We start from the raw sequence: 13,906 nt of genomic DNA, 5'->3' as shown, positions 1-13,906 counted from the left end.
TGATCTACATCTAGATTTGATGAAGTTCCTATCAAACTCCCATCTGGCTTCTTTACAAAAGCTGGCATACTGGCCCTCAAATTCGTGTGGATATTCAAGGGATGGAGACTAATCAAAACCATCTTGAAAAAGAACATAACAGGAGGACTCGCACTTCCCGATTTCGAAACTTACTATGAAGCAATGTTAGGAGAGTGTGGTACTAACATAAGGTTAGACGTATAGATCCATGGAATTAAATGGAGAACTAAATAAAACCATGTGTTTATGGTCAGCTGAGTTCCCGCTAGGGTGTCAAGCCATTCCATGAGGACAGAATAATCTTTTCAACGAATGGTGATGGGATAACTGGACAGCTACATGCAATAGAATGAGTTTGGACCCTTACCTCACACTATATGTAAAAACTCATTCAAAATGCATCAAACATCTAAATCTAGGGGATAAAAGTATAAAATTCATGGAAGAAAATATAGGGATAAATCCTGTCCTCATATTTGACAATGGGCTCATATATGACACAAAAGCACAAGCAAAATAAAAAACAGATGAATCGGATATCATCAAAATTAAAAACTTTTGTTGTTTCAAGGACACTTCCAAGAAAGTGATAAATCAACCTCCAGTATGGGAGAAGATATTTACAAAGCATATATCTAGTGGACTTGTGTCAAGAATTGAAAAAGAACCCTTCCAACTTAATCATAGAAAGAAAAATAGCTCAATTAACAATGGGCAAAAGATCTGCATAGAGATTTCTCCAGAGAAGATATACAAATGACTGATAAGTCCACGAAAAGATGCTCAAAATTATTAGTTATCTGGGAAATGCAAATCAAAACCAGAATGAGATACTACTTCACACTCGCTAAGAAGACTGTATTCAAAAAGACAGATAATTTCAAACGTTAAAGAGGATATGGTAGGAATGTAACCTGTTAGTGAGAATGTCAAATGATTTGACTGCTTTTGAGAATAGCCTGTCACTTCCTCAAATGGCTAAACATGGAGTTATTGGCGACCTGGCAATTTCACTCCTATCTACATGTATATCGAAGAGAAATGAAAGCATATGTCCACACAAAAACTTGAACGCAAATGGTCTTCATAATCACCCCAAATCAGAAATGACATAAATGACCATCGACTGATGAATAGTAAATAAAATGTGGTCTATCCATACAATGGAATATTAGTCAGCAAAAAAAGAAATCAAGTTCTAATATATGCAGCAACCTGGACAAACCTCGAAACATGTTAAGTGAAAGTTAGACGCATGATGTGTGCTTTTGTTTACGTGAAATGTTCAGAGTAGGCAAATCTATAGAGACAGACATTACATGAGTGGTTTCCTCGGGCTGAGGCTTGGGAGGATGGTGGACTTATGTCTAAAGGATGTGGGATATCTTTTGGGGGGTGATGAAAATGTGCTAAAATTTATTGTGCTGATGGCTGCTGAGCTCTGTGAATTTATTAAAAGCCCTTGAATCGTATACTTTAAATGGGTGGATTGTATGATATGTGAGTTATTTTTCAACAAATCTTTGAAAAAAGTCATTAAAAACTAGAGGTAAATGGAAGATTTGAGGGGAAAATTTTCATGAGAAGAATTTTATGTTCTTTATATTGTTTAGGAGAATTAATACTAATTTTTGACCATTAATTTAAGCATGCATGCAAAAATTTTGAGAGCAGCGACTAAAGAATAAAAACAATATTTAACATAGTTAAGTAGAAGGAAAGATAGAAAATGACTAGGAATGAATTAATAGAAGGTAAAAAGGAAGGAAAAAAAAGAAATGCATCATAAATCCAAATATATAAGTAATCACAAAACGTCTAAATCGTCTAAATTTGCCTTTTTAAACAACAGAAATTCTAGTTTGAATAAATAGCAAAAACTGTTTTCTAGAAGAGAGCTTTTGAAAGCCTCGTAGTGCAGAAAGCTGGTGGGAAAAGGATGGAGAAAATGTCTCAGGCGAATGCTGAGCGAAAGAGAGCTGATGTAGCAATACTAACATCAGGCAACAGAGACAGACTTCGGGGCTGAACGCATTCTCGTAGATAAAGGCTTTCATCACGTAGTAATAATAGCAATATTTCTCTAGGAAAACGTCCACATGCCTAGAAAGTGGTCTCGAAAATAGAAATAAATCATAGGTAAGGCCATTAAATGAATGTCGGTAGGAGATTCTTTTCTCTCTCAGAAACCGATAGTGGAAGCAAACAAAAATTAGTAAAATCAGCAGAGATTCGAACAGCGTAGTTAGCAAGTTCGACCTGCTGAACACATATAGAACCATTTGGCAATACAGAGTCTTTAAAACCACACCTGGAACATTAAAATAAACATAAAAGTAGACGCACACTGTAAGCACGTGTTGGAACACAAGGGAAGACTCCACAAATGAAATAAAAATAGAAATCAATAAAAATATATAACTCTGCCCCCTCCCCCTGTGTTTAAACACCAGAAGATACAAGTCTAAATAATTTGCGGATGAAAATAAATCACAATGGCAGCCGAGGACAGTATTTAATGCTGAATGGCAGGGAAAACGCTACATACCAAAACTTGTGAGACGTTGCAATGGCAACGTATCGCTGACCCTTTATAAACTTAGGTGTTTATGTTAGAAACGAAAATATGTTGAAAAGAAGCTAAGATTAATTTCGAATTTAAGCAACAAAAATGTAAACAGTCAATTCTCAAGAAAATAGAAGGAAAGTGGAATAACTGTATTTGATTAGCTTATCAACATCAATAGCCCGTCAGATAATTTAGGAGACAGGATATATAAACAGACCTTGGTTATTCGCCACCCCTCCTTGGGTTTTTAATCACCTACAGGAGGAAAAAAATCATACTTTATTACTGATATTACATGTGAAAAAAATAAAAGAGGAATGAAATATCCCAATTATTACCCAAAGCCAAGAAGGTAACACCAGAAATTGATATTACTGCTATTTATACCATTGAAGTTACATGTCTTTAAAAATTGGGCTTAATATCAATAAATTGATATTTAAAGATAAGATCCTTAATGCATCCTAATGAACGATATTTGAAATAGTATAAATGATAACTGCATTAAGAAAAACCAAACATCATAGTATGGGAGACAGGATGCAACACCGCCTGTAATGAACTTTGTTTAGCATTATAAAATCTATGACACTTTTTACATAGGGTAAATAAAATGGTTTGAATGATTGATTATTACAATATTTAACTTTGGTCATCATAAAGCAATACTGAAGACCTGGTACAAATCATTCTTTCTCTACTGTATTCATTTACCGAACCAAACCCACCATGCTTATCAGTAATAAAACTGCCTTAAAATACCACAATATGGACATTTTTTTCCTAACTGAACTGTACTTTCTCACCAACACACTTTGCGACATATCAATGAGAATTTGCCATGCTATAGAAAAAATCTTAGCTTTGCAAATAAATAGAACATTATATCACTTATCTGAAATATCGCTGATGTATTTTTTTAATTATTTAGCTATTTCCTGTATGTCGTATTGTACTAAGGGTCATGGATTTGGGTTCAGAGACTGGCATTCTAGCTCAAACACTTACTAGCTCTGTTTCCAAGAAAGAAAAAAAAAATGTGAATTGTTATTTCTGATCCGTAAAACAGGATGCGTACCTCACAATATTGTAATGTGTATGAAATTAGATAATATACATGAAGGTCACCTCTGAACTGTCAGGTAGTATGTAAGGCTGTCACCATTATCTGGATAATTTATAGACTCACTGGGTTTTTATCTGCATATTTTCTGAGTAAAGACAGCATTTTATTGTCACTAGCTCTAAAAGCCAAAAGGATGTGGAAATCCATGACAGAAAATGAAACAGCCTAACTTGGAGTTTTGCTTCCCTAACGTAATTCTGTAATTCCCAAGACGATTTGAAGGAAAAAGCCAGAAACAGATTCTTAAACTGCCCGGGAGACATACTATAAACACCAGGCTTATGTCAGAGCAGGTGATCGAAAAATGAGAGGAGTGTAGGATGGAAAGTCTGCAACCCCAGATGGTCTTCATCTCAGGAGCATGGCGCACAGGGTGATCAGTGACTTGGGGAAACCTATGACCCACATGTGCAAGTCATCTCTGAAAACCGAGGACATACAGGTGGCTGGCTCTGGACTGAACGCGACACCTGTCTTTGTAATAACACTCACGGCTCTGCGTGCTTTCATCAGGGCTTCTAGACAAGCTTTGCAGACACATTGCTGCAGCTTTTCGAGATGTTAAACCCATTTCGGAGAGAGAAACCTTAGAATCTTGTGATGAAGTAAACATTTGAGGGGCACACAGTGGGCAGGAAAAGAACAAAGACACCCAAGAGTTTAATACGATGGCTTGGATGGCTTGGTTTTTTTTTTTTTTTTAATGAAAGTCGATCTCTGTTTAAACTTGGCTGAGAAACTAAAGTTTTAACAGCACTTACTATGTGTGGGACAATATGCGAGGCATGAGGAATCTACAGAAATGAGTACAAACTAGTCCCTGAATAAGAGGAATTTGTATGTAAGGGCTAGAAAGGCATCCATTCATAACTTGCCAAAAATGTAAGCATCGTTATAGTGGTGTAAATAAATGGTAAGTGGGCATGGGAGAGGAAATCATTCCGGTGGAAGAATTGTGGAAGGCTTCATGGAGGAGATGGCAGTAGAATTGCTCACTGGATTTTTATTATAAATAAATGGATTTTTATTGTAAATAAATGGTAAGTGGGCATAGGAGAGGAAATCATTCTGGTGGAAGAATTGTGGAAGGCTTCATGGAGGAGATGGCAGTAGAATTGCTCACTGGAGTAGCTTGAGTGTCAGTGTATGTGAAAGTTTATGATAAATTTATAAACTGGCAAATGGTCCAGGATTAGCACATAGGCTGGATTGCCTAGATTAGCAAGCATTTGTGTATATGGCTGTGTGGACGAGAGTGAAGACAGAAACAAGAAAGATGGTGGGAAGTAAGTAAGGTTGGAAGGTAGGCCAGGGGGCAGAGTGTGAAGAGCTTGAAACTGGAAAGGAATTTGTTTTCTCTTCTATGGAAAATGGGGCGGAGATGGGGGACAGGTGATGAATGCGAGCATGATCATTCTGATAAAAGGGTGGTCAGTGGTTTAGGGAGAGAGGGCCAGGCAGGGCAGTTGAGGGTTTATGATAATGAATCAACCGAATGATGGGGTTCGAATGAAGATGAAGTCAGATATTTCAGACATAGGCTATATCTTATCTCTGATTGAATCCTGAGCGTTAGGGAAGAGGAAAGTTCATACCGACATCAAGACCTTTAGCTGGTGACTGAGTGGATGATGATGCTATTAACTAAGAAAGGACACAAACCTGGACAAGCAGATGTAAGATGAGCAGGAAGATGTTAACTTAGCATTTGATGTTCTAAGTCGGAGGTGTACTTTTAAAAAGAAGTTGATATGAAGTCAGAAATTAATTTTGACTTACATAGACTCACGTCTTTCCCTAAGATTTGTAGGTCTTCAGATAAGAGTAAAAATAGAGGACCACATACCATATGTTAAATATTTAAGTTATAAATCAAGCCACATACTGTTAAATAAAATATAGTCTAACCTCTTGTAATGATAAAATTGCCTTCATATCAATCTTGAAGGCCAGGTTTGAGTTAGAATTCTGTTCTAAAATGCAGTGGCATCAGATTACGTAGAGTCTCCCGCCCCCATTTCTGCCCACCCTGGCCCTATGGCATAGGCCTCGGTGCACTCTGGGAAGTCCCAGGGTGCAGGCTAGAGCCCTGTCCACACCCCCACTGCCTGCAGCCCCCATTCTCACAAGCAACCAGTCCTTGGCCACCTTTAGGACCTTGGGGTACACGTACACATCAAGAGTGTGGTCCCAAATTTAAGAAGAGGACACTCAGGCCCCAGAAGCAGACTCAGCAAAATTCAGATGAGGAATTCTGAGGTCCTGGGTACGAGGAGCGTAGTTTAAGTGGATGGAAAGATGTAGGCTCCAGGTGAGCCCGTGCCGTGGGGAGTGCGGACTCCCCCCTCCCCACCCTGTAGAGGGCAGGGCAGGTGACTAAAGCCAGAAGAGGGCTTCTCGTACCCCGATCTAAAGGCAGGGATGAGAAGACACACCTAGAAACATAGCTTTGAGAGTCTAGCACGTTCAAGAGAGCAAACGAAATACAATGTACAGAGGAAGAAGAGAGATGGAGAAATAGAACCTCCATGGAAAAGGTAAAGAATACAGAACCTGAAGATGGAGCTCAGGGAGGAGGAGGTAAAAGCAGCACGTGCAGGACGCCCTCTCAGGAAGTTTATCAGAGGAACGGAGCAGTCGGGGGACGAGCTAACGACGAAGAATTGAGGAAAGTTCGAAATTATTTTTTAAAAATTCAGAAACATCTTTTGACAGTAGAAGTCAGCTTTTCTTGTTCAAGTGTCTCGTTGCAATTGTGCAGCGATCCGCCAGATGAGATGTAAGGGCCAGAAACAGAGAGGCACTTAGAACCAGGAGTTTAACCGATCGATATTAGATTTGTAAACACGAATGAGGGTAAAAATATAAATGAGGTCAGAAACATTCATTTTTTTTTTTTAATGGCAAAGTCTGTACTGACTACCATGTACGTCAAGTTTAATGAGTAAAGTTTAGAAATAGAGAGTTTCTATGAAGGGTAGAGTTTATGACATTTCAGTCAATACCCTCATGTTGATCTTTTTAATGTTGTTTTGCTTAACTTCATATATGAATCAAGAATGTCTGTGTTTCTGGGAACACAGTACACGTAGAACAAGTGTACTGTCTGAAGCTAGGACTCTGCTGAGAGAACAGAGGTGTATAAATTACACCTTGGCATGGTGCCCCTGCAGCCTCTCTCGGCGTACCGGACAGGACCCAAACGTGTACATGACCAGACACCACAGAATCATCAATAGGAGATTGTATTTTAGCACTACAGAAAATCCACCGGCGTCTCCGAGGTGCAAATCTAACGATCCTAGGGTTTTAGCCTCGTTTTCCTCCTAGACCGTCTGTAAACCAGGACACGATCTTCTACCGGCAGCCTTCAGTTCTTCATTTATCGTGTCAGGGTGTAAAATTTCCCTCCCCCGAAGCTCTAGAATCTACTGTTTGTGCAGTTTCTTTCTTGGAAAGGTAAAATGATTAGAACGATGAAAGCAATGCTGGACGAAAGACGGGGAGACCCTGGGATTCTGTGGCATACTTGTACCCTCTTTCCCATCTCTGACTCTCTTTCAAAAGGCTCCTAAGTGTCTCTCTGTTGCACAGTTGGAAAATATTTGAACTAGATAATCGCAAAACTCCCTGCCAAGAATAAAGTCCTGTGCCTCTGCTAAGGGCAGGTAGGTACAACTTGAACTTGAGTGGGCCTTTGAAGCTGGGCCATGAATTTGGATTAGTGGGTAGGAAGAGTGAAGATATTAAAACAGGAAGAGGCGTGTAATAAAAGAAATAGGAAAGGGAATAATACTGGTTTCCTTGGCAGAGGATGCATGGAATAATAAAGAGACCTTTCTAGCTAAACGGTAGGGATCGTAGGTAGAGCGGTGGGAAATAAAATTTAAGTACAGGGCACTTGCTTTTCATAGGAGAGAAATGTTATTCCTGGAGACTCTGTATAACTTAAACTCAAATAATTCAAAACGAGTTTTCCCACCAATGGAATGTGTTTTTGGAATTTATACCTTTATAATCATTTTAGTGTATATTTGCCTTGAAGTTACTCTTCGTATTTTCTTTATTATTTTGCTGAGGGCTCTTTTCTAAATTAATGTTGGCGATTGTTTGCTCTCCCGTAGTGCTTTGTCCCATCTTATTCCTATTCCAAAGGTATTGATTTTGGATTTGTTTTCAGCACTAACTTCAGCAGCGCCCTCGATGAACTTGGATAACATCATGTAAAGGTACAAAAAAAAAAAAAAAATGAGATTTGAAACAGTAATAACAGTGCCTGCTCAGGTTATAAAACCGAAAGTCACTTTCAGAAATTCTGATGCAGGGACTCAAGAGAGAGTCTCATAATCCTGACAAAGAGATGCTTGTGCCGCTTTTCGCTACGTTGTGGGCGATGGCAGCCACATAAACACAGTTTGCAATTAACTCTATTTTTGAATTATGCAACGCTGCAAGAATTAAATCAAGTGGATTTCTCATCGGTTTAAAGTTGGCGCAAACATTTACGTAATCCCACCGAGCTGAGTTTTTCATAATCGAGAACCTCATTTGTATGTATCATGAAGCAGCTGGTCTGAGGGCAGGACAGTCGTGGCGTTTATTATGTTTGTCAGCCCCGAGGGTCTCCGCAGCATGCCTTCAGGAAATAGACATTCGAGGCAGCATCGGCTAAAGGAAATCGGATTGTTTTTCATTTGGCGCACGCTCGGAGAAGATACGATTATAGAGTGGAAGTTCATACCTTAGGTGCCCAAGACACGTGGACCGATGCTTATTGGTGGCTGGATTGAGGCAGTAGGCATTTATGTTCATAAGGGTCTTACTCATCGCTAACTCCTGTAAAGCCATCAGGGAGTAATGAGACACACAGTGACTGGTGCCTGAGCAGGGTTCAAGGGAGGAGTATGTCTTGGACAGGGCGCAGCAAGGTAAGGCTTGGTGCTTAGTTAGGTTGGGATGACATAGGGGAAAAAAAACGTGTGGAGGCCAGGATAAGTATGGCCAACAAGAAAGGTGAAGCAGTGTGAAGCCCAGCGTGATATAGCTCTGTTGGCCAAAGGCAAAAAGTCCAAGCGAAGAGTGGGAAAATCCAATCATCGGGATGACTCAAAACATCCAGATGTGTGTTGTCATCGGTGACATCACGAGGGGGCACGTGAGGTTCGGGCAGATTTGCCTTCCCACACTCCCCGCAGATATGTTTCTGAGTCGAAATCATACTGCAATGGAGGTTTGGGTAGAGATAAGTTATGAAAGAACTCTGGACATTCCGCTGGTGAGGAGCTGGTGTGCAGGCGAGACGTCCAGGTGAGGTGTCGTTAGCTGTCCTTCTCAGCGGCCCTGACAGCAGTGATGGGGGCTTCGGCTTGTTAGAGTCTAGTGATAGATTGTATATTAGAAATGATCGAATAATTAATTTTCGAAAATAAATTTCATCGAATTCTTTTAATCCTACTGTCTGAAAGACAATCAGAAGTATTCTGCCTAATACATTTTGGCAGCAGACATATAGGAAGGTAGCGATAAATGAATCGAATGATTTGGAATAACTCAACACAGGCCTGTGTATGTGATATTTAAAAATAAATTCTGAGATCAAACTTAGGGCAAAACAAACATGCCATCAGAAATGAGGCCACAGAGTCGTCTTTTCCTTTTTGAAAGAGCATCTCTGTGACAAGTTTAACTTCTCGAGGCCAAAGGCTGTGACTTACATAACCCTTATAATGTATAATGGGATGTTTTGTTTGGCTGAAATATGATTTCGAATGCACAGTAGTAGAAATGGGAAAGACCTTTGATCTTTTGCTTTGGCCATGAGAACACTAGCAATCAGAATTTATTCCCAGGTCAGACCTTAGATTCCCATGCCAAACTATCAAGCAAATCGTTCAACTGGGAATAAGGGTTAGGTTTTTAGATTGGGTTTAGAAACACTTGAAGGGATCATCGAATGAAACAGATACAGAAAGCAGAAGATGAAGGCGGGAACACTGACATTTGGAGCATGTAGGGCCAGGGATGCATAAGAGCTCAATTTCGAAGTCCCCAGGGATACAGGCAAGTCACCATCAGAAAGAGGAGGGCTCGGGGAAGACTCAACATTCTTCAAATATTGGATAACTCTACCGTTTTTATTTTTCCCATCATCCAACGAAGGAAAAAAAGCACTCCAATTTTTCTCACTCAACAAAAGTTTCTTTCCTGCCTACCTCACTCTGTGCCAAAACCAACTTCTCAGTTCATGAGGCTTATATTCCAGAGGGAAGATAGTCAATAAAAAACAAGCAAAACGAATAGATGCGTGATTTGTCTCATTTTTATAAATCTTCTGAAGCATAATCGAGGAGAATAGTGTGGGGAGAGCGATGGGGTGTGTCCTCAGAAAAGCAACCGTCGAATTCGGAAAAGGTGGTTGAGGACATTGGTATGTACCATTCAGATTGTTTTCTAGAACCTCCTGTTCAGAACAGATAGTCAGTCTGACTCCTCAGGCATATGAGACGTTCTAGACACAGCGCGATAGAAGGAAGTCACTTAATTAAAACCCTGTTTTGCATTAAATCAGGGTTGGAAGACAGGGGAATTTCTACTTTGGTTTAGTACATTAAAACATAGGAATGGCAAATTTTTCTTTAATATTTAAAGAAATTAATATTAAAACTATTATTCACATACCGTAAAATCATCCTTTAAAAGTGAGTATTTCAGCATATTTATGCACGTATTCATAAGATGGTACATTCATCACTGCTGTCTAATTCTAGAACGTTTTATTACCCCCAAAGAAATAGTGACCCTATTAGCAATCACACCCCCTGATCTCCTCCTTTCAGCCCCTGGCAACTACTAATCTGCTTTCCGTCTCTATGATTTACCTGTCTGGACATTTCATATAAATGTAACATGCACTATGTGGCCTTCTGCGTATGATTTCTTTCATTTAGTGTGTTTTCAAGCTCATCCATGTTGTAGCATGTATTAGTGCTTTTCTTTTTTGTGGATTTTATTCCATTGCATGGACGTACCACATTTTGTTTACCCATTCATCCGTTGATGGACATTTGCGTTGTTTCTACTTTTTGACACTATGAATAATGTTGCTGTGAAAATTCATGTACAAGTTTTTGTTGGGCACGTTTTCCATTCTCTTCGTCATGTACCTAGAAGTGGAATCGCTGGGAGATTGGTAACTCTATATTTAACTTTTCGAAGAACTGCCGAGTGGTTTTTCAAAGCAGCTGCAACATTTGTGTTTCCACAAGCAAGGTGGGAGAGTTGAAATCTCTCTGCATCCTCCTTGACACGTGCTATTGTACATCTTTTGATTAAAGCCTTCCTAGTGGGTACAGAGTGACATCTCAGTGTGGGTTTGGTTTGCATTTCCTTTCGGAACGACTAACGACAGTGAGTATCTTTTCAAGTACTTATTTGTCATTTGTGTATCTTTGGAGAAATGTCTATTCGAATTCTTTGCCAATTTTTGAGTTAGGGTTATTGTCTTTTTATTGTTGAGTTGTAAGATTTCTTTATATATTTAGACACTAGACTCTTTCTTATCAGAAATGACTTGAAATATGTTCTTCTGTTGTGGGTGCTGCCAGTCCATTTCAATGAGTTTTCAGGTTGGAGATCTTTGTGGCCTATTGGATCCTCAGTGATCCATCCTGACTAACTGTCTATGGGTAGGTTTATTCTTAGCTTATTCTTCCACTCAGTATCGGATGGATATATCTTGTATATGTTTGAACCTCTGGCCCCTGGAGCTGAGATTCGTGAAATCCTATTTATGTATATATTATTAATAACCTTGTCCCGGTCATAGGTATGAGGAACCTTTGGGAGCCACCAAATTTAAATAAGAATGGTGACATTACTCAGTAGAGTCCCTCAAGAGGCTACGTGGAGCTCGGAAGAGCTAAGGAGAGGGGAAGGGCCCAGGGAAGGGAGAAAGGAGCAGCAATAAAGACAAATACATTTTCTTCACAATTTTATTTAGCTCTGACCTCTCCTTGACCATAGATGCAATGCACTATTCACCATTTTTATGCAAGAGTACTTTCATGCCACACTTACAATACATGGTAGTGACTGCTAGATGTGTCTTTTTTTTAGAGAGAAAAAACTAAAAGATGTAATAATTTATTTAGCTTCTGGAGAAAACTTTTTCCTGTAGGTTGGAAGAGAGCCGTTTCTCCAATTAATTTTCTTATTTTCAGATTAATGAAGGAGAGTGTGTATATCCAAAGTAAAGAAAGCTATTATATCTATAATTAAACCTATTAAGGGTAGTCATTGGGTTCTTTAAGACAACCGTGTCTATGATGTCATAATTAAAAACAAAACACAACAAAAATGGGGAAAAATACGTTTGTTGATTATTTCTAAAGTGCTTAGGGTGTGTCTGTCTTATAAATGTGACTCTGACACTCCAGTTTAATCTGTATTCGAATATTGTCAAACGCATCACCACCTCGGTCCACTGAATAAGTCAAGCTGGTACTTAACTTTGTGCAAATAATACAGCTTCTGGTTGACCAAATCATACAATTTTTAAACCAAGTAATTCTTAAGAGATAATCGTATCCATAATAAGTACTCAAAAAAATGTTGCTAACAGGTCATATGCTGCTTTAAGGAAATGTTATTATTGGAAAAAGGTCTACAGTCAGAATTGTCTTTTCTAAGGGTAATCACAAGACTATAGATGAAGAAATCAGGGTGCAGAATGAAGGTTCTGTCGTACTGACTCAACACAAGAGGGATCGAGAAGGTCTTCCTGAGCAACTTCGGTCTGATCATGTCCCAGAGCCAAGTACACGTATCTGAAATGAACACATTTTTAGCCAGATTTTTAAAAATACAAACCTTGGCACTTGGTGAAATTTGTGGGACGTCAGGATGGCTTTACTCTTGTGGCTGGGTCCAGTGGCCCAGCTCGGAATTGGAAAGTGTTTTCTTCCAGACTGTTGGCCGTCTAGCTGGAGAGCCCCAGAAAGGGGGGCTTCGTCATCATCCTGCCCTGTTCTGAGCCGAGCACGGTGTCGGCTGTCTCTGAATCTGTGAGTGATGACTGGCCACACAGCGGAGAGAAAGTCGCCATCTTCTCAGCTGTAACATGTCATCGCTTTCGTGACCTACCTCTAGCACGCGCTGACCATGGGGTGGGGGGTCTTGAATGAAAGTGCACTTGGACTCGTCCAGCTGTTTACAAGAATAAATACAGGTTTTTGGAGGAAATCCCTTTCCCATCTCACGGAAGAATAATGCAGAGACAAGAGTGCTACAGTTATTTATTCAACTTGGATTTTCAATCAATCCCAAGGCGCAATAATGCCTTCTCTTTGTTGTTTTTTGTTGTTTTTTTTTTTCTCTCTCTAACATTAACAGTACTTCATTATTGCCACAGGGGGAACTGTTGGCCTAATTTTGCTTTGGAAACGCTGCTGCTGAAATTATTAAGCTAATGATTTATGCCCCCTGTGATACAGCAATCTCTTGTGCTTAAAATGGTTACTATGTTTTGTTTACTGTTTATAACTACCAGCAGTTATGCCTCGAGAAACCCCTGCCAGCTTGTAGGGTTTATTTATCCCTGTGGATTTTTAGAAGCCACTGATTAATATAGAAAAAATTTGAAAGGTTGATATTTTTAAAATAAATCTCATAAGCTGTGAATTAAACCACTGTACTCTGTTAAACAGGAGGGAAAGTCCAGGGAGAATGACAATGGGTGTCACAACGTGCTGCCTCTCGTATTTGTTCCTGGCTTTATCAAAGTGGCAAGTAGGAGAGCTTTTCAGGAACACGGTGCTGTGACTCCACCGGTTTGGGGGCTCGGAGGTCACCAGCCTTACCCTCTCCCCACCCCCCTCCGGGTGCTGCACGATTTACCACATTCAGGAACCGATTTGCTGGGGGCAACATTGCACATGTTAAAGGCTGTTGAGTTTGATGGCTGGCAGAACTCCCCCGAGGCGGGACCTCGGTAAAAGAAACCGCTACAGCCAGCCTGCGTTTTGGTGTCTGGAGCATTTAACCAAAGGATTACACCGGGCAGACGAACCGTGGGGCACAGAGCGACATGCTGTGCCGGTGTGGATTTGTCTAGAATGGCAAAAGGGTTTTTGCACGACGTCTCAGTCTTGACCCTGTGGCCCGCCCAAGAGAAATAAAGACAAGGTCACTCG

The sequence above is a fragment of the Pteropus vampyrus genome, unplaced genomic scaffold (genome assembly GCF_000151845.1).
Source record: "Pteropus vampyrus isolate Shadow unplaced genomic scaffold, Pvam_2.0 Scaffold121, whole genome shotgun sequence".
Lineage (NCBI taxonomy): Eukaryota > Metazoa > Chordata > Mammalia > Chiroptera > Pteropodidae > Pteropus > Pteropus vampyrus.
The sequence above is the reverse complement of the archived record's forward strand: the minus strand, read 5'-3'. Positions refer to the sequence as shown.